Source organism: Callorhinus ursinus, unplaced genomic scaffold, assembly GCF_003265705.2.
Source record: "Callorhinus ursinus isolate GAN/ISIS: 27379988/994484 unplaced genomic scaffold, GSC_fseal_2.0 scaffold1, whole genome shotgun sequence".
NCBI lineage: Eukaryota > Metazoa > Chordata > Mammalia > Carnivora > Otariidae > Callorhinus > Callorhinus ursinus.
In genome coordinates, this window is record NW_027397063.1 from 126,305,421 (window position 1) to 126,324,150 (window position 18,730).

The window sequence follows — 18,730 nt, forward strand, 5'->3', positions numbered from 1 at the left end:
TGTTGTTTCTCCTCCTTTGTTCCTGATTTTATTCATTTGAGTCCTCTTTTTTTTCAGATGAGTCTTGCTTAAAGTTTATCAATATTATCTTTTCGACAAACTAGTACTTGGTTTCATTATCTGTTCCGTTTTTTGAGTCTTTAGTTCATTTATTTCTGTTGTAATCATTATTATTATTTCCTTCTACTAGCTTTGGGCTTTTCACACCATTTTCTTCTTTTTTAGCTCCTTAGGTGTAAGCTTAGGTGTTTATTTGAGATTTTTCTTGTTTGTTGAGGTAGGCCTATATTGCTATAAACTTTCCTCTTGTAACTGCTTTTGCTGCAACCCAAAGATTTAGGAAAGTTTTTTCCATTTTCATTTGTCTCCACGTACTTTTTTAATTTCCTTTTTGATTTGTTGTAGACCTGTTCATTATTTAGTATCACATTGTTTAGCTTCCATGTATTTGTGTTGTTTCTAGATTTTTCTTGTAATTTGTTTTTGGTTTTATACTGCTGTGGTCAGAAAAGCTGCTTGATATGATCTCAGTCTTCTTTACTTTATTTAAGACATGTTTTGTAGCCTAACATGTGACTTACCTTAGAGAATGTTCCATGTACACTTAAAAAGAATGTGTTCCTTCTTACTATCTTTTGTTTTTTTCTTTTTTTGAAGGTTGCAGGTGAATATTTATTTAAACATATTTTTTCAGGCAACCTAGAAAACATTGATCCAGCAAATCATCCATTCACCTGTGTCTGGTAAATTCTCTTTAATTCTACATGATTCTATTTAGAAGTGATATATATTATGGTAATAAAGCTTATGAGCTATTTAACACCCCATGTAGAGCTTACTGTCTTTAAAGAGGGAGGGTATATGGGGTACTTTGTACTCAGAGCTGGGTTAAAATTCTGGTTTTGCTATATCCCCAGTTATAGGGTCTTCAGCAAATCTCTTTTCTTCTTTTGACATCACATTTTTCATCTGAAGTAGGAATGGCAAATTCTGTCTCCAATGAGTTTTGTTAATTCTGATTTAGTTTTTTGTTACTAGAGATACTTATCAGATCATCTTATAAAAAGGGGGCATTACTTTAAGGCTATTATGTGAATGGGACTGACATTTAGCTAGAAATAACTTCTTTTTCTTGTATCCTTCAAAGACTTCATTTCATATTATCATTATCACTGTTTCATTCTCTTTTTCTTTTTTTTTTCCCATTCTCTTTTTCTAAATTTTCTTCTCTCTACCTGCTAATTTTTCTCTGCATAGTGTTCTGGCTGAATTCCAGAGAAAGCTAACATTATTGACTGAGTTAATGACCATATTGCCTTCTGGGATCTCTGCTCATCACAATTTTTTCCCAGTTCTGTGTTTTTAGGATTTCACATTGCCCCTAGCCCAGAGTAGGTGTTCCATAAACATTTGTTGAGTAAATAAATAAATAAAACAATGAGATGTTGGGAGTGGCAGAAACCATGACAAATTATCTGATATTTGTTACTTTTAATGATTAAATGAGATAATTTAGAAAGAGTTATAATTCTAATTCTAGCACATAGTAAGAGCTCAAAAGATGTTTGCTTTCCTATTTACTTTTTAGTTCTTTTTAAATGAATGCCTTTTTCCCCTTTTCTACTTAAGAAATTATAGCAATAAAGAAAAAAGATATTAGGGGGAAAAGAGATTTCTGATGCTTCTGAAATCTACCATTTGGGAAATCACCTACTTTCTTATAGAACAAAAAAGATATGGAAAACTGCTTATAAGGCAATGCTATTTAGTTTTGTGGGTAAAGAGGCTTCTGGGAATACAAAATTCTATGATTCCATATCCCTTTTGGCAGTTTCTTGGCATTTGCTCATACTCTTCAGAATAATAACTATTGTTCTATATTCTAAAATATTTTTCCTAGGAAAAAGAAAAATAGCAGCATGGCATTACCAAATGTTTTAATTAAAATAATTTAAAAGTAACTTAAAACTGTGTATTCTTAGGGTCATGAATTCTCTTGAGAGCTTTATGGTAAGGTCATGGTAAGGTATAGTGGATGATAGTAAGACCTTTGGTTCTTAGGGACAATGCTGCAAGATTTTACATTTCTCTTTCTCACTCTCTCTCTCTTTGCAGTCATAGTATGTCTCTGACAGAATCTTTGCCTTAAGGGAATTTGTTTTCTCCCATACCAGAGTTCCCTCTCAGGAAAACTGGATTCAAAATAGTTTCTGGAATCTTTGCCAAAATAAAGATTTCTTGTTAAGTCATTGCTATTTGCATTTGGATTTTCTCCTTTGGTTCACTACTGTCATTTTTACAGAGCTTTGGAACTGCCCTAATGTAGCTTGCAATAAGTGTCAATTATAATTGAATGATTCTATGTAAGTTGTAGTTTTGCCTCTATTAGCATCATTAGAGACACAGATACAGAAAATTCAGTGGGATTTGGAGGGAAAAGTATGCTTGTGTCTCTTTTTCAATATTTGGTTTCTAATACTAGACATTTTTATTAATATTTAGTCTAGCTGTTAGTAGCTATAGGCAGAAATGAGATGGCTACACGTTCTTGCTGTTTTAGGACACCTAACCTGAAATCCTGCTCATGATATGGCAATGAGAACACCTAATAGTTTCCTCTTAAGAAGAGGAAACTATTTCCTCTTAACTGTTTATGAATAGAAACTATAGGATAGTTTCTTTTTCCTATTAGGATGATATTGATGAATTGGAGGCAGTGGGGAGTGAATTTCAGGGAATCCTATCACGGGCTTATATTAGGTCATCTAGGAAGATACCCTTTGGAGAAATGGATCCTTGAGTATTTATTTTACATCCCAGAGAAACTCTAAAGATTAGTATTATGTTCCATGTTTCTCTACAGCCCATAATCTCTTGAGCTTGCTTATTCTTATAAACAACTAAGGAGGAATATAGAAGAGACCAGGGACACAATGAATTTTAGATAAAGAATTGTAAGGTCCCCCCCAAAAAAGCAAATATTATTCATGTGGAACAGCACTGCTGTTCAATAAAGATTATTGAAGCAGAAAATAAGTAAGTATTCAAGTTTTTTTCCAAACCAATTGATATGTATACTATACACCCTCATTACCGTAAAGAGAGAAAGTTGATTTCCATTTTTGCAGAGTACTGGCCTCTTTACATCTGGCCCAGACCAGATCTGGAAAGTAGAAAGAACCATTTATGAAGATAAATATGACCCTTTATCTTTCCCTTATTGGTCCAAGCCAGCAAGATGGGATGAAGAACAATAAATTCAGAACATTCTTCCCCGTCAAAGTAGAGTTGCTGGGGGTGGAAATTCGTGGTGGTAGTTCTGGATCAGTTTGTGTATTACATTAGACATATACACAGGAGATAGCCCCAGAAAATTCTGTTTTTTAAAAATCACATTGCCATAAATTGGGCTCAAAAGAAATGGACTCTGAGATAGAGGTATGTGTGCATGAAGTTTATCAGGGCTACTCTCAGAAACAATATGTGAAAAGCATAAAGGGTGTAGAGGGAGAAATTGAACTATAACACCTTAGCAAGAGGGGTCACAGCCAATCCCATGGAGTGCTCTGGAGTTGGAATGGCCTTTCAGAAAGATCCAAAATTGAAGCAGGAATAAAAGCCTTTGTTCTCCACCTCTGCCAGTCTTGGCTGCCCCAATCCATGGGGAGGAGTGTGGCCTTGGTGAGGCAACTCTCTCCTGCAGAGAGAGACATGTATCTAAGTGGCCACAGTCAAAATTCCTGACAAGTAATGAGAGGCTTGATCCTAAAGAGAGGAATCTTGGTGACACACCCCAGCATCCACCACACACATTATTAAATCTTAGCTCCATGGTCTACTAAGGGACAAGTTGTAATTTTTTATCATTTAGAATATGTTTATGATTAGGTATGAGTGTATATTAATGTCATTGTTTTGATTCTGTATGTTTATCTTTCATATATGAGAGGAGATGGCTATTTATAAGGGTCTCTTCTTAACATAAATCCTCACCCTAAACATTTAATACTTTAGTCAATTGAAGAGTGAATGAATCAGGCCTGTTGTCTTCAAAATTACTCAGAAAAAACTTACAATAGAGATATAGTCTGTTTGTACATATATGGACAAAGATTAAACTTTTTTCACCCCCTCAATGATTTTTTTAAAAGGTTTTATTTATTTATTTGACAGAGACACAGCGAGAGAAGGAACACAAGCACGGGGAGTGGGAGAGGGAGATGCAGGCCTCCCGCTGAGCAGGGAGCTCAATGTGGGGCTCGATCCCAGGACCCTGGGATCATGACCTGAGCCGAAGGGCAGATGCTTAATGATTGAGCCACCTAGGCGCCCCAGCCTCTCAGGGATTTTTTACCTTGCTCTTTTTTTTTCTTTTTAAATAATTTTTTATTGTTATGTAAATCACCATACATTACATCATTAGTTTTTGATGTAGTGTTCCATGATTCATTGTGCATAACACCCAGTGCTCCATGCAGAATGTGCCCTCTTTAATACCCATCACCAGGCTAACCCATCCCCCCACCCCCTCCCCTCTAGAACCCTCAGTTTGTTTTTCAGAGTCCATCGTCTCTCATGGTTCGTCTCCCCCTCCAACTTACTCCCCTTCATTCTTCCCCTCCTGCTATCTTCTTCTTTTTTTTTTCTTAACATATATTGCATTATTTGTTTCAGAAGTACAGATCCGTGATTCATCACGACGTCGATGGAACTGGAAGGTGTTATGCTGAGTGAGCACTGTGAATTATACCTTGCTCTTAATAATATGTGGCTGTTTACCCCTCATGAATTTGACAAATCTCCCTTCCACTAGGTTCTAAATATGATGGACATAACTGAGTCATTATGGAATTAGTTATACACATATATACATTGTCAACCCTTAATTTTGCAGTTGTTGTATATGTGAATGTTCTACCTGACTCAAAATACATGTATGTCAGAAATGTATATGTGAACCTGATATAAAATTATGTCTCTAAAATCCATATTCTGTAATACATATAAAACATCTATCTAGAATGCTATCAGTAAACATAGCCATTTTCTCTTAGTAACATTCCATTTCTGCCTCTGGAACTCCACTAAAATGACAACATGCTCTGAAAGTCAATGAGTAACGTACATGGGGAATGTACTACATTCCTGGCAGATCAAATAAAAATAACAATAAAATCCATGAGAAGGTGCTTGGAAGATAACTGGGTTTTGAGCTCATTGCATTTTCTCCTCACCAAAAGAGAGTATTCGAAGATGATTTGAATTGAGGCATAGGTTTTTGTTTTTGTTTTTGTTTTTTCCTGGCTAGACCCCGATTGGTATTTTTTCCTAAACCAAATTTTTCTCAGGCTCATTGAAATTTTGGGCTGGCAAGAACTGCCTCCTCCTTCAATAATAGGAGCCAACATTTTTATAACGCCTTCCACTGGCCCTGCATCAGTAAAACTCTTCATAAAAGTGTTGTTATAAAAGTATACAAAATACACAGAGGTAAGAAATATACCTCTTGACGACATAAGAAGAGTAAAAGAGAGCCACAGACTCTATCTCTGTATGCTGTGTGAAGTAAAGTAGGTTCTGCCTGCATACAAACAGGTAAATAATGAGATATTTATTCCTTACATACTCCCGTTATTTATCAGTGGGTTACTTACAGAAGTAAGGCCACAAGTAGCTAATATACTACATTACAGAAAACACTGAAATACCTATGTAGGTGTGAGTGAATATATTAATCTATACAACTCTGTGTCCTAAGGCTAAGGAATAACATTGGCCTTCATCCACACCAGAAAAGAAAAATTATGAAATGCATGAATTATAGTTCTATTTCTAAGCCTTAGCCATACCAATAAATATTTATTGAACATTTATGTGCCAGGCAGTATGCTAAGTGTTGGCGATTTCAGTAGTGAGCTGAAGAAATTTGGTCAGGAAGCTTATAGCAATGGTTAATGTCTCACTTTAAGAGATTATAACCCTATTAGAACTCTAACGGGCTAAGAAAAAAATGGAAATATTTCATAATTTTAATATCACTTGTAAGGGAGGAAAAGTAATGTGTCCTCCACCCTTCTTAGTTCTTGGCTAAGAACCCCTGTTGTAAGACAGATTAACAAGGAGAAAATGAAACAGTTTAATTATATATACACACTTTATGTATATATGATAGATACCCAGGAAAAATGAGTAAACACCTCGAGATGGTCCAACCCACCACCTTAAATACCACCTTCAGCTAAAGAGGAAAGATGTTCCTGTAGGAGGAGGGCCAGTTTTGGGAGGTTTCCAGGAAAAGCACAGTAAATAAGGATAAACTTTGTTATGAAGATTGAAATCAGTGCCTTCTCCATTGATAACTTTCTTCTGAGAGTCATCCCTCTCAGGGTATAGAAAGGAAGACACACAAATGGAGATTTCCTTTATAAATGTAAATTGCCTTTATGAAAGGATAACTTTAGCTTGGTTTCCAGATTTTCTTCTGTGTCTGCTGTTTCTCAAAATAAGCAGCTCAAACTATCTTTATGCCAAAGAGGCATATTTTGGGGTGATATATTCTGTCCACACTTCTGTCATCTTAAGACTTGACATGTGACATGGGTTACCTCTCCCACTACTCAGCTGAGCAAACTTGGCACCTCTCCAAGCCTCTGTTTTCTCATATACACAGAATTGCAAATGATGTCTATAGGGAATACTATTCTGTGGAAAATATATGATAATGTATTTAAAAACTTAGGGTTATTCCTTGTACAAATATATATGGGTTCTGTGTATTTTCCTCCCTTTGTGCTATGCCAGTGGTAGCTTGTGAGCCATTTTTCTTTTTAAGCTCATCCAAAGGTAGGAACAGGTATTCAAAGAAACATGTCCCCCAAGGGCTAAAAAAGAAGGATTTGAAATGCATGTAAGGTTGCAAAGTAAGTTTTTTTCTCACAAAACTAGGTAATAGTGAGACTGTGAAAAGGCTGGGGAAGGCAGATGGGTCCTAAGAATGGACCTGAGGCATCAGAGTCCTTGATGAGGGAGAGGTGAGTATGTCAGGAGTATAAAGGAAACTGTGGAAGGAAATCAGAGCCCCAGAGCTATCTTCAGTGTGGGATCCCCTCCCCCCACCATTCCCTGTGGACAACTCTGTCATTCAGCAGTCCTGGATACCTGAAGATCCCCCTAAACCTTCTTGAGGGTGGCAGACTAGAAATTTTCTTGAGAAATTGGGACATGAAAGGAAAAGCCTTATCTCCTAATCAAGGTGGAATTTAGAATGTCTCTTTGAACTGAGGCATTGAGGGACACTTTATAAATGTTATAACTAGGGGTGGCTGGGTCACTCAGTCGGTTCAGCATCTGACTCTTGATTTTTGCTCGGGTCATGATCCCAGGGTCCTGAGATCGAGCCCCGTGTCCGGCTCTATGCTCAGCTGGGAGTCTGCTTGAAATTTTTCTCCCTCTCCCTTCCTCCCGCTCACACATGTGTGCTCTCTCTCTCTCTCAAGTCTTTAAGAAAATGTTATAACTAAATACATATTGAAATATAATGAATACGCTAATATTGTTTAGGACTAATATGCTTCTCTGCCCCTTCTCATCTCAGTCAACACTCTGTACTTGTTTACCCCAACCCCTCACAAGGCAAGTATGACCAGAGGCATAGTTTGCGAATATGCTGCTTGTTCTTCCCTGTTGAGGACATCTGCCATGTTTGCACTTCACCGTGGCATCAGTGTTTTCACACGGATGGGCCACAGCATGGGTGAGCCATTTGATGCTTCCCCTCTCAATGATCGTGGAGGCTGTGTAGAACATTCAATTTAGCAGTAGCCATTCCTGCCTCTCATGGAGACTGCCAATGAGAACAGATGGGCCATTCTACAACCCAGGTGGCCTGTCCTACACAGATATAACTTAAAAGTTTTCCTCCTGGAAATGCTTATGCACTGCTTTCTGCAAAAGTCAGTTTCGGAAGGGGAACTGCTACAATCCAGAAGATAGAACTTCTGACAGTGCTGGTAACTGGTCACATTGATTTTTCTTTTCTCAGAGGAATGACCTATCATCTGTTTCATGTAACAAATATAAGACAAGAAGATAGACACAAAAAGAAAAAAATATATACTTATATATACACACACATGCATAGCTTTAAGTACCCCCAGGTTTCAATCTCCCCCAAAGTGCTATTATTCTCCAATCTCTTTGATTTAACCTCTGTTTTATAGTGTGCCTTTTGAAATTGGCACTCATTTAAAATATACTGTTCTCATGAGGTCTAAGTTTCAATATCTTGTGTTTTTTCCTTAAAAAAAAGGGAAGGAGGGAAGGAGGGAAAGAATGCACAAGCACAAAGCTATAGAGCTCAGTGGGAAAATATTTTTTAGATGAAAATATTTCAGCACTGAGAATCAGACTTTGGACTTCTCAGCATGGGCTGGTCTGGATAAAGCACAAAGCTTTTGTTGACATCTATTTGCCAACTCACATAAGGACTTTGTAATGACATTCTTTCAAACCCATCTGGTGATTTAGCCAAGGCTGCTGAAAAGCTTCAGTCAAAATTCTGAAGAGTTATAAAGCTGAGCCCTGTCAGAGGACTCTGGCAGCCAGTTCATATTTTGCTGGGCTCTTTTGGGGAGAATTATGTGATAGGACATGCTAGAAATTGTATTGATTTAAGAAGTGGCTTTATAATTGCTTAAACTAGATGACAACACCTTTTGCTTTTGTTTCCAGCTCTTATCATAGCCCTAAAACTGACTTTTAGATTTTTGATTAGTCCTTTCAGGAATGAAATTGAAAGGAGGGTGGGCTGGATTTAAAGGTATGTTAATATTTTGGAATTCATATATGCCATATATGAAGTTCATGGTATGAAGAAAGAATCTAACGCATAGAATAATTAGAAGAAAAAGTTTAGTTTAGCCTGAAATCTGAAGATTTAAAGAATAGTCCTTGAACCTTGAACAGCATGGGTTTGAACTGTATGGGTCCATTTATACATGGATTTGTTTTTACACTACTGTAGATGTATTTTCTCTTCTTTACATTTTTCTTAACATTTTCTTTTCTCTAGCTTACTTTATTGTAAGAATACAGTATGTAACACATATACTATACAAAATATGTGTTAATCAACTCTTTATGTTTTTGGTAAGGTTTCTGATCAATAAGTAGCTATTAATAGTTTATGGGGAATCAAAAGTGCTACGTGGGTTTTTGACTGCATGTGGGGCTTTGGCACCCCAATCCCTGTATTGTTCAAGGATCAACTGTATTTGATACCAATATGGAAAAGTGTGTCTCAGGTTAACAAATTAAAATGGGCACTAAATTTTCTCTTTTCACTTTAAATATTCACCTTTTTTCCACAATCAGAACTTTAGTCCTTCTTCAACACTTCTTGTTTACAGATGATTTTTGCTTCTATTTCTGGAGTAAATATTGGTTATCTATAATATATTTCTCTTTAACTAGGCTGATAACTCTTTGAGGTCAGAAACCAAGGCACATTTATCTTTACATCCTCAGCAACTAGCACACTGTCAGGTAGGTAGTAAGAACATCAATATTTATTGAATTCATTCCACAAATGCTTCTGGAATACAATTTGCTCACAAGTTACTGTGGGGATAAAAGGCAGTACAAAACAGGGACCATTCCCTAAAGTAACTTACAGAAAAAAAATCACCGAGATTTTATTAAAAGACTATGGAACAAGTATTTGAACCCCTTTTGGTTTTAGTATTTTTATTATTCTCCTGATTCTGATTATTTAGATCATCTCTTAATATTTGATAATGGTGTAAGTGCTGTTCCCAAAGTAGCATTTTTCTTTCTTTATTTTCCTGTCATTTACTCTATTTCTACTCTTAAGGAATTTCCTCTACCACTCTTTTTTTCCATTTTGAATTCTCCCTGACTTGTCCTTATCTTATTAATGCCCTTTAATTAATTATATATTATTTCTTATAATTTTTATTTAATTCTTTTAATTTTAATTCTTATTTATTTAGAGAGTGTGAGTGGGGAGAGGGATCGAGGGAGAGGGAAAGGAAGAATCTCAAGCAAACTCTAAGCTGAGTGTGGAGCCTGACATGGAACTCAATTTCACGACCCTGAGATCAGACCTGAGCCGAAATCAAGAGTCGGATGCTTAACCGACTGAGCCACCCAGGTACCCCAATTCTTTTTTGTTTATCTCCTTTCTCTTCTTATCTCTTTCTTTCCACACCCTTCCTCAATACTAAATACTATAATTTACACTTTATTTAAAAAATATTCCTAAAATTCTCTTCATGAAAATCTGCTGTTGAACCAACCACTAGATGTTAAGGAAAACTTGTTAATCATAGTAACTCCTCTGTTAGAGTGAAGGCTTTAGGAACAAATTGTTCTATCTAATTGATTTAGTAAAGTAATTAGAAGTCTCTGGGTTAAAAATTTTAGTATTGCCACTGCATTTTCCATTTTCTGTTATTCTTTGCTTGTCTCTGCTAGTCTGCTGCTTTTTGCAACTCACTCCAGTTTCATAAATCCTTTGTCTTTTTCTATGCCCTTCAGGATCATACACATCTGACTTGTAAAATATGGTTCTTTTTCTTATTTATTTTAGTAATCAAAACATTTTTAGAGCTATGTGCTTGCTATGGACTGAATTTTGTCCCCTTCAAAATTTATTGAAGTTAGTATTTGGGCATAGAGCTTTTGGGAGGTACGGTTAAATGAGGTCATAATGGTGGGACCCTAATTTCATAGGACTGGGGCCCTTAAAAGTAAAGGAAAAGACACCAGAGTTATAGCCAGGAATAGAGAACTCACCAGGAATCAGCTCTCACCTTGATATTGGACTTCCCAGGCTCCTAGAGCTGACTTGTACAGTGTTTGTCTGAATTCTCTGAATAATGCTCCTTTAACCTTATAATTTTTATCCTGTAGCCATAATGTTATAGGATTTTCCCTCTCATTTTTTTAAACATATAGGAAACCAAGCCTTATATGGAGATTAATTGACCTTGAGTAAGTTCATTGTTCCTTTGTGATGCAGAAGTTGGAGGCTGTATTAATATGCAGAATCCTTAGCCCATTTACAGTGTGTGTCATCACTTGTGCTACTCCATTTAATTTCATCTGAAATGAAATTGGTGAATATCCTTCCATACTCTTGGGAACTAATTTCATTGCGGATGAATTACGTTAAGAAACACACACATACTAGACTTATTCAGGTAGGACATAGGAAGGACAAGAGTCTGGTTTTCCCACAGAGATGCTAATCAATTTCTAAAGTAGGTTCATGTATCTCTTTTCCTAAGCTCTTCTGAGTGTTTTAATGGATAACTGGGTGAAAACTAATAATAATAAGTTATTGTTCATTGATGAATATCATTTGACAAGCACTGTATTAAATGCTTTATAATTTATATATTATTATAAGGATTAAATAATACTATATGTGAACCATCTTGATACTATTATTCCTAGTCCCACTTTAAAGATGAGGAAGCTTAGGCATAAAACGTTAAAAGTAATTTGCTCTAATTCACAATTAGCATACTAGAGAACTAGAATTTGACTCTCCTGAGTCTAACTGTAAAGCCTGACATTTTAATCACTATATAAAACAACAACAGATGGCATTTGCCTAATGCCAGCCAGCTCCAACAAATATTTAGACTGTGTACAATGCTATAGACCTTTATCCTTGGAAATCAAATGTCATTCAGGAAAAAAAACAAAAAACAAAAACCAAAAACCATTCAATGGTGAAATATAACAACCAGGGGCTGTTTTAGACAGAAACAAAGAAATACATCTTTCAATAACATCATTAAGGTTAGAAACACATGTAAGAAACCAAAGCTGCAAAGTTACCACTAGCTAAGCTGCCACAGGTTTCATTCAAAGGAATAAGGCAATTTGTCCTTTGTGCTAGTTCTGTTGGCATAAAGATTGACTGCTAAGATACTAGCATTTAAAAGAGACAGCAGAGAATGTCTTAGGTTTTTATTAATGTTTTCATTCTCCAATCAGTGGAGGGCAACCTCTTTTCTTTTGATAGATGATGGAAAACTTCTATTCACTTTCATGTCTTATACTTCTATAGGGGAAGAAAAATAATTTTCCTTCCAGATTCTTGGCTAAGGCAAACCTCCTGTAATAAAAGTTAGCAGGAGAAAAACAAACAGAAGTTTAATGACATATATACCTCCTACATACATAGGAGAGACCCAGGAAAACTGAGTAACTCCCCAAAAGGGCCCACACCATCACCTTAATAACATCTCCAGCTAAAGACAAAAGTAGAAGCTGGGGACGCATTTATAGCAGGTTACCAGTCAAAGCAGAGTAAACAAAGGTATGATTGTTATGCAGATTTAAGTCATGGCTTTCTCCTTGATAAGAGTTTCTGGAGATTTAGATTCATCCTTCTCTTCCTGATACAGAGAGGAAGCAGATACCCTTACAGTAGAGACTTCCTTAATGTATGTAAATGTATTACATTATTAATATAAATACCCTTGTAAGAGGGTAGCTTCTACTAGGTTTTCAGATCTTCTCCTCTGTTTGCTGTTTCTTAAAATAGCCAGTTTAAAATAATCCTAATACCAAAGATACATAATTCGGGGTGGCAGTTCTGCTCCCCTTCACTTCCAATTTTTATGTCTCTGTTGCTCAAAGAAATGAACATGTAATTTTTGAGGTTTAATCATTGTAACATGTTTTTTTATTGACAAATGTGTTCTAATAAAAGCAGAAAGAATATAACTTTTGCACATTTCAAAAGATAAACCTTTTTTCTAACTTTTCTACAAATATACATGCTTCTTTCCCAGTCAGATAAGAATAATATATTTCAAAACCAATGAGTTTTTCTATGGAAATGTAATTGGTGAATATTCTCTGCAATTGTGACGAAATTAACCAGTCACATTAAATACGTAAAATGTAAAAATATACATGTGAGCGCAAGAATAGCAAAATTGACCTTAAAAAAGCTAAGCAAGAACAAGTTTTTTGCTGACCATGTAGAGTTATCTTTCAGTCAGAAGGGTTACATAAGGCAAACACCAATTTTTGGTTGTATCTCCATAGCAGTTTCTTTTCTTTTTCTCCTTTGCCTTTAAAAATCTTTTTTCCAGTTTGTCCTGCTGGCCTCACTGCAATGTTCTTATAGCCCATTTAGGTTTTACAGGATTTCATCATATTCCAGTTGACACCAACTGTTCTGAGGAGTCACAGGGGTTCACTTTGTATCGCAATACATAACCTGAATTTGACAAGTCCAGTTTAACATCATCCAGATCAATCCAAGAATTAAAAAGAGGCTGAAAGTGTTAAATCAACAATAATTTTCACCCAGTCAGCGAGATGGAGATGGAATGAAAGCTGAAGGGCTGTGTGCTTTTCAAGGAGATACATTCAGTCCCACAACAGAGCATTTGTGTGACATAGAATCCTAATTGACCAAGTTGTTTACCCTTGGGGTAGAGACAAGTTTCCATTAGGAGGATACATTTACTGTTTGTTAAATTGCTGGAATTCTAACCTCCTCAGTGTAACTCTAAACTCAAGTTTCAGATGGTTAAATACATGGCACAGTGGAAAATGCTAGAAAAAAAGTAAGACTCAGAATTTCTGGTTAAGTTCCTTTTTACTCAACCATCTCATTCATTCATAACCCAATTTTGACTCACTTTCCTTATCTATAAATTGGCCAAACTAAAACCAGTCCTTCCTACCATAGCTCTATGAGGATCAGAAACAATAATGAGTGAGATAATTAGTGTGAATGTATTTCAAGGATTTTAAAGTATTCATAAATATGGGTCATGGTTCTTAAGTAAGTTTTACACTCAGATAAATGTGGAGAATAGAAGAAAAATTCCCATGCCTGAGAAAGAAATATATAGCAAAAACAATACCATAGGCTTGTTCAAAGTAGGATGAATAGAAGAGTGTACATCAGTGTACACATGGACAAGATGAAGTTAACTAGTAATGTCAGGATTGGACTAGGAGGTGTCTGAATGCTAGCTAAAGAGACTGGGTTCTGTGCTATAGATGATGGGTATCATGTGATGCTTTCAAGTATTGGGGAGGAAAACCATTTTCTCTTCTGGCTTTGATTCTTCAGCTGCTCTAATGACCAAATTAACATATAGACCAACAGGAGGAAAACAGATTTAATTATGTACATACAGGAGCTCCATAAGAATATGAGACAAGGACAAGTTGATCAGTTGAAGCTTATATGCCATCTTGAGCTAGGGAATAGGATAGGGGCCTGGAGACTTGAAGGGGAGAATGGCAATTCACAGGACAATAAGATGAGCAGGTGTTTGGTAACTAAATGTTTGCCCTCTACAAACATATAGAGTCTTTTAGATAGAGTTATCTCAGGTAAAGCTCTCTTTTTCAGCCAGGCCCTCTTTCTAAATTCTTGTAGGTAGTTAAGGGAGAGGTAAAGGTTTTCTTGAGCCTACTGGATCTTGATTGTCTTAAGCGCAAAATAATCTGTGTGCCAAAGTGGAATTTTTAGAGTCATGTATTTTGCTTCCCCTCACAAGCAAAGAATAAGAAAATAAAAATGTAGTAAAGATTATGGAAGTTTAGAAGGTAAATGAGAGACCAGATGGTAGATAATAGTAATTTCCCACACATAAATAAATGATGGTTGGAATTATGATTGTGATAGTAACAATGGAAAGAGGTCATTGGAAAAGATTCCAGAAGAAAATCATCCCATGTTTTTGGTCAACTCTAACCTAGGTGTCTTTTTCATTGCTCTATCCCCTGTGTCTAGATCAATACCCAACACATCTATATTCCATGATTATGTGTTTAATAATAAGTGGAAATGAGTTCATGAGGAGAGCAAAAGGAGGGATATTATCTTGAGAGATGCAGAAAATGCTCATACAAATGATAATCTGTGCAAAGTCAGTAATTCTGAAGACTAGCTTTTAGGGAAAGAAAATTTAATTTTAAGCATGTTGCATTTTACATATCAGTCAGATGTCATGATAAGAGCTATCAAGGAAGTAGCTGAGAGTTCAAAATAGAAGCTTCGGAGAGAATCCTGTGGTTCGAGATATAAAGGACATTTGGTAAGGTGATAAATGTAGGCTAGTGGTTTTCAAATGCTTGGTAGGCATACACATGCACACACACACCCCTAAAAGGTTTATAGAAGCCTCTAACAAATAAAACTAGATCTTCTTGCTCCTGCCTTAGGCCTACCTCAACCCTGTGAAAATACCTTCAAAAGAAAAGCAATGTCAATTTGAAATTTTCTGGAAGGGATGGGCAAGTAGGATTACATTTGTCTCTACATAATAGAACTTCCTCAAAAGCTTCTTTTCATCCATCTTTTCCCAAAGTTGCACACAGCCCAACGGCAGTTCCAGTTTCTTTTCTCTCCCTTTTAAAATGCTCTTCAGAGGCTACCTCTTCCAGTTTCCAGGATCTTTCTTTTTTCTCTCTCTCCCCACTGCCTCCTCCCCAACTCTATGGTCCTTATAAACATTTCTTCAGTTCTTCAGAATTACAAAGAGTAGCGCAAAAATCTCAGTGCCCCAAACAAAGGATCCTTTCTCTTTGTGGAAATGGAAAAGTGAGAGGGTTGTAAATATTTACAATTTAAATTATTTTTTCCTGCCATGTTTAAAAATCCTACCAATGAACTTTTACCCTGCTCTATGCAGTGGCAAGACACATCATTCAGAGTTCAAAGTTTTGTCAAGTAAATGTCTTTGTTTTGAGGCCGAAGAGTCAGGCATAATATGCTTTAGCAAAAAATAAGTGATATGACTGCTTTATCTCCTAGAACTTCTTGACAATTATAGGGGCCAAGGGCAGGCTGCACAAGATGGGCCACTTTGACGTGAACATTATTTTGAGGTAGAAGAAGTTACAACTTAGCAGAGTCAGGAAAATTTTCTCAACCCTCACCACCACCCCCAAATTGCCTGCTTATACCAGAAAGAGAGCTTTTAACAGAGATTCCCCTTTACCTAAGAAACTTTTGTGCTTAATAGGGCAACCTTTGTTTTCCAAATATTTCCTTTCACCTTCCTGCTAATGGTCCTTTTCCCCATTGTAGCTTCAGACCTACCCCTCTCCTTAGCCTATATAAGTGTCTTGTTGCTTCACTGTCTTTGGAATTTCCATGTCTGTGTGGATTTCTCATGGGTATGCCATTAAATTTGTTTTTCTCCTGTTAATTTCTCTCATGTCAATGTGATTCTTAGTCCAGCTTAGAAAGACCTTGAAGGGCACAGGAAATTCTTCCTCCACAACACAACCTCACCTCTAGTTTCTGAAATTATGAAATGGCCCTCATGTCATAATGGCTGAAGGGAATACTAGACTTTATTTCCTGCCTCAAATCAAGTCCATAGCTGGCAACTCTATCCTCTCATGAGTGTTAATAATTACAAGAACAATTCTGCATGCTTGGTAAATAAATAAATAAATATCAAGTCAGTAGAATATAATCAATGAATAAATTATCAGTGACTGTTTCTGAAAGGCTAACTTTTCATTGTTTGGAGTTATCAGGATCAGGTGGTAAGGATTTATTGCTACCTCATAGTAGTGCTCTGGTCTTTGATTTAGGGGTTCTTGTTTTTTTTTTCCCCCAGTGCTCTCATTGTTTTTGGCCGTCTGAAGTTTCTTTTTCAGAATAATACTTTTGATTGCATGCAATAAAATGTATAGCATTATCAAAGAAGCCAATCATTCAAATAAAATTGTAGAAATATTTTTAAGTCTATCATATTCTAATATTTATGCTTCTTTATTAGCACATTAAATAAGATTTAGCAGTTGATCTAATAAATAATATAATTTTAAAATAATCAAATATAGTATTTGAAATATCTATAATGATTGTAAAGTGATGTGAAATATTTGTGACTTTAATTGGTGATTAAAGACACAGATGCTACTTGACACTAATGTTGTTGTCAACAAAATTATAATTGAAGGGTATTCTCTATATCAAATACAGGTTAGCAAAAATTAAGATTGTTTTTCCTTCAAGCCAAAGAATTCTATGCAAGGATTCAGTGGACCTTAGGATAAGAGCTATACTAAGTTTTATTTCTTGGCTACTGTCTAGAAGTTGCAAGCTAGAGCATTGATGACTATGGCATTGGCAAGAATGGTGGGGTTCTTGTTGAGACCTTGACAGGAGATATCACAAATTGGGATCTGTGTTTGCTTGCCATATAAATTATTCCTAAGGCAACAAATGACAGGTAGTAAGATCAATGCTTTTACTTTGATCAGATGCATAAAAAGGAAAAGTTGACCTGTGTAGTCTGGAAGAGAGGTATCAGGGTGTTTCAGTCAAGACTGGGCCAACTTTTTTTTTTTTTTTCGGTCAGCTTTGGATTGGCATATGTTTATTCCATCTTACCCAGTACCAGAATCCTTCAGTTTTAAAATAAATTCTGAGACATAAGAAGTATTACATGACTTTGGTAGAAACAGAGTAAAATGAGACAAGCATGTATTTGTGAATTGCAATATATTGATTTAAACCATGGCTTTCCATATCATTTGGAAATTTGCCTTATATCTCTCTGTGGCCACACTGTTTCTTTCTTTACTGAAGATAATATCTACTTCACAAAATTGAGGAACACCTAAGATGCGATACTCTATGTAGAGTACCTAGCATAGTGCTTAACACTTACAAGACAACAGTGTGTTGTCTAGGTTTACACAACTAATTAGCCAACTAACACTTACTGAGTCCTGGGTGTCAGTTGCTATGCCAAGCATCAAACATCTTCATTGTCTTAATAATCTTATGAAGTAAAATCTATAATTATCACTAAATTACATATGAAGAATTTGAGATTTTTAGATGTAATTTGCTTAATTTAAGTTGTACATCTGGAAGGATTTGAACTGATGTGCTTTGATTCCAAACTCCCAATGCTCAAACCGTATCCTAAGACAAAATTTGTGGCAGGTCCAGTGACAGAACTGAAGAGTCTTCTAACTCTTATAACACTATTGTTTTCTAATGTCTTATGGATAGTTTTAACTCTTCAAAAGTTGTAATGGACTCCTCTAATGGTACTTATTTCAACCTAAGAATACTTTAGATCTAAACTCATACTTATGTTAATGACAGGCTTTTTTTTTTTTTTTTTTTTTTTAGTTTTGAAGCTCATCCCACAAATGAATTCCACTTCCTAAAATGTAAGAACAGACTGTTCTTTTGGCTATTGACATTCCATTTTGGATTCCACAAAGGGCTTTAAACACAATCACTTTCATAAGCCTTTGATGCAAAGCAAGTGACTGCTTAATGTTATTAAGCAGCTGAAGGGCAGGTAAATTGGCTGTGTTTTCTAAAAATGACTTTCATTTCCATCTATGACATGATTGTACATTGTAATACAGCACAACAAAGAGTTGAACACTGAAAAGATAAGCTTTAAAACAGAATATAAATTCCTAAACCACAAAACCCATAGTTAAAAAAAAATGGAAATAAAAAATACATGTCAGAAAGACCTTTCTACCACAGCACTGAAAATAATTTTGCATATCTCTCGGGGTGCTTTCAACTTTTTAAAGCTAGTTTAATCGCAACATTATTTTTATTTAACAATTTCCACTGAGTTGATTTTTGAGCTTAAAAAATGTGACTGCTCTGGGAAATGAAAAGCTATGACAAAGAAAACTTGGCTAGAGCTAGAGGTCATAAATGTTG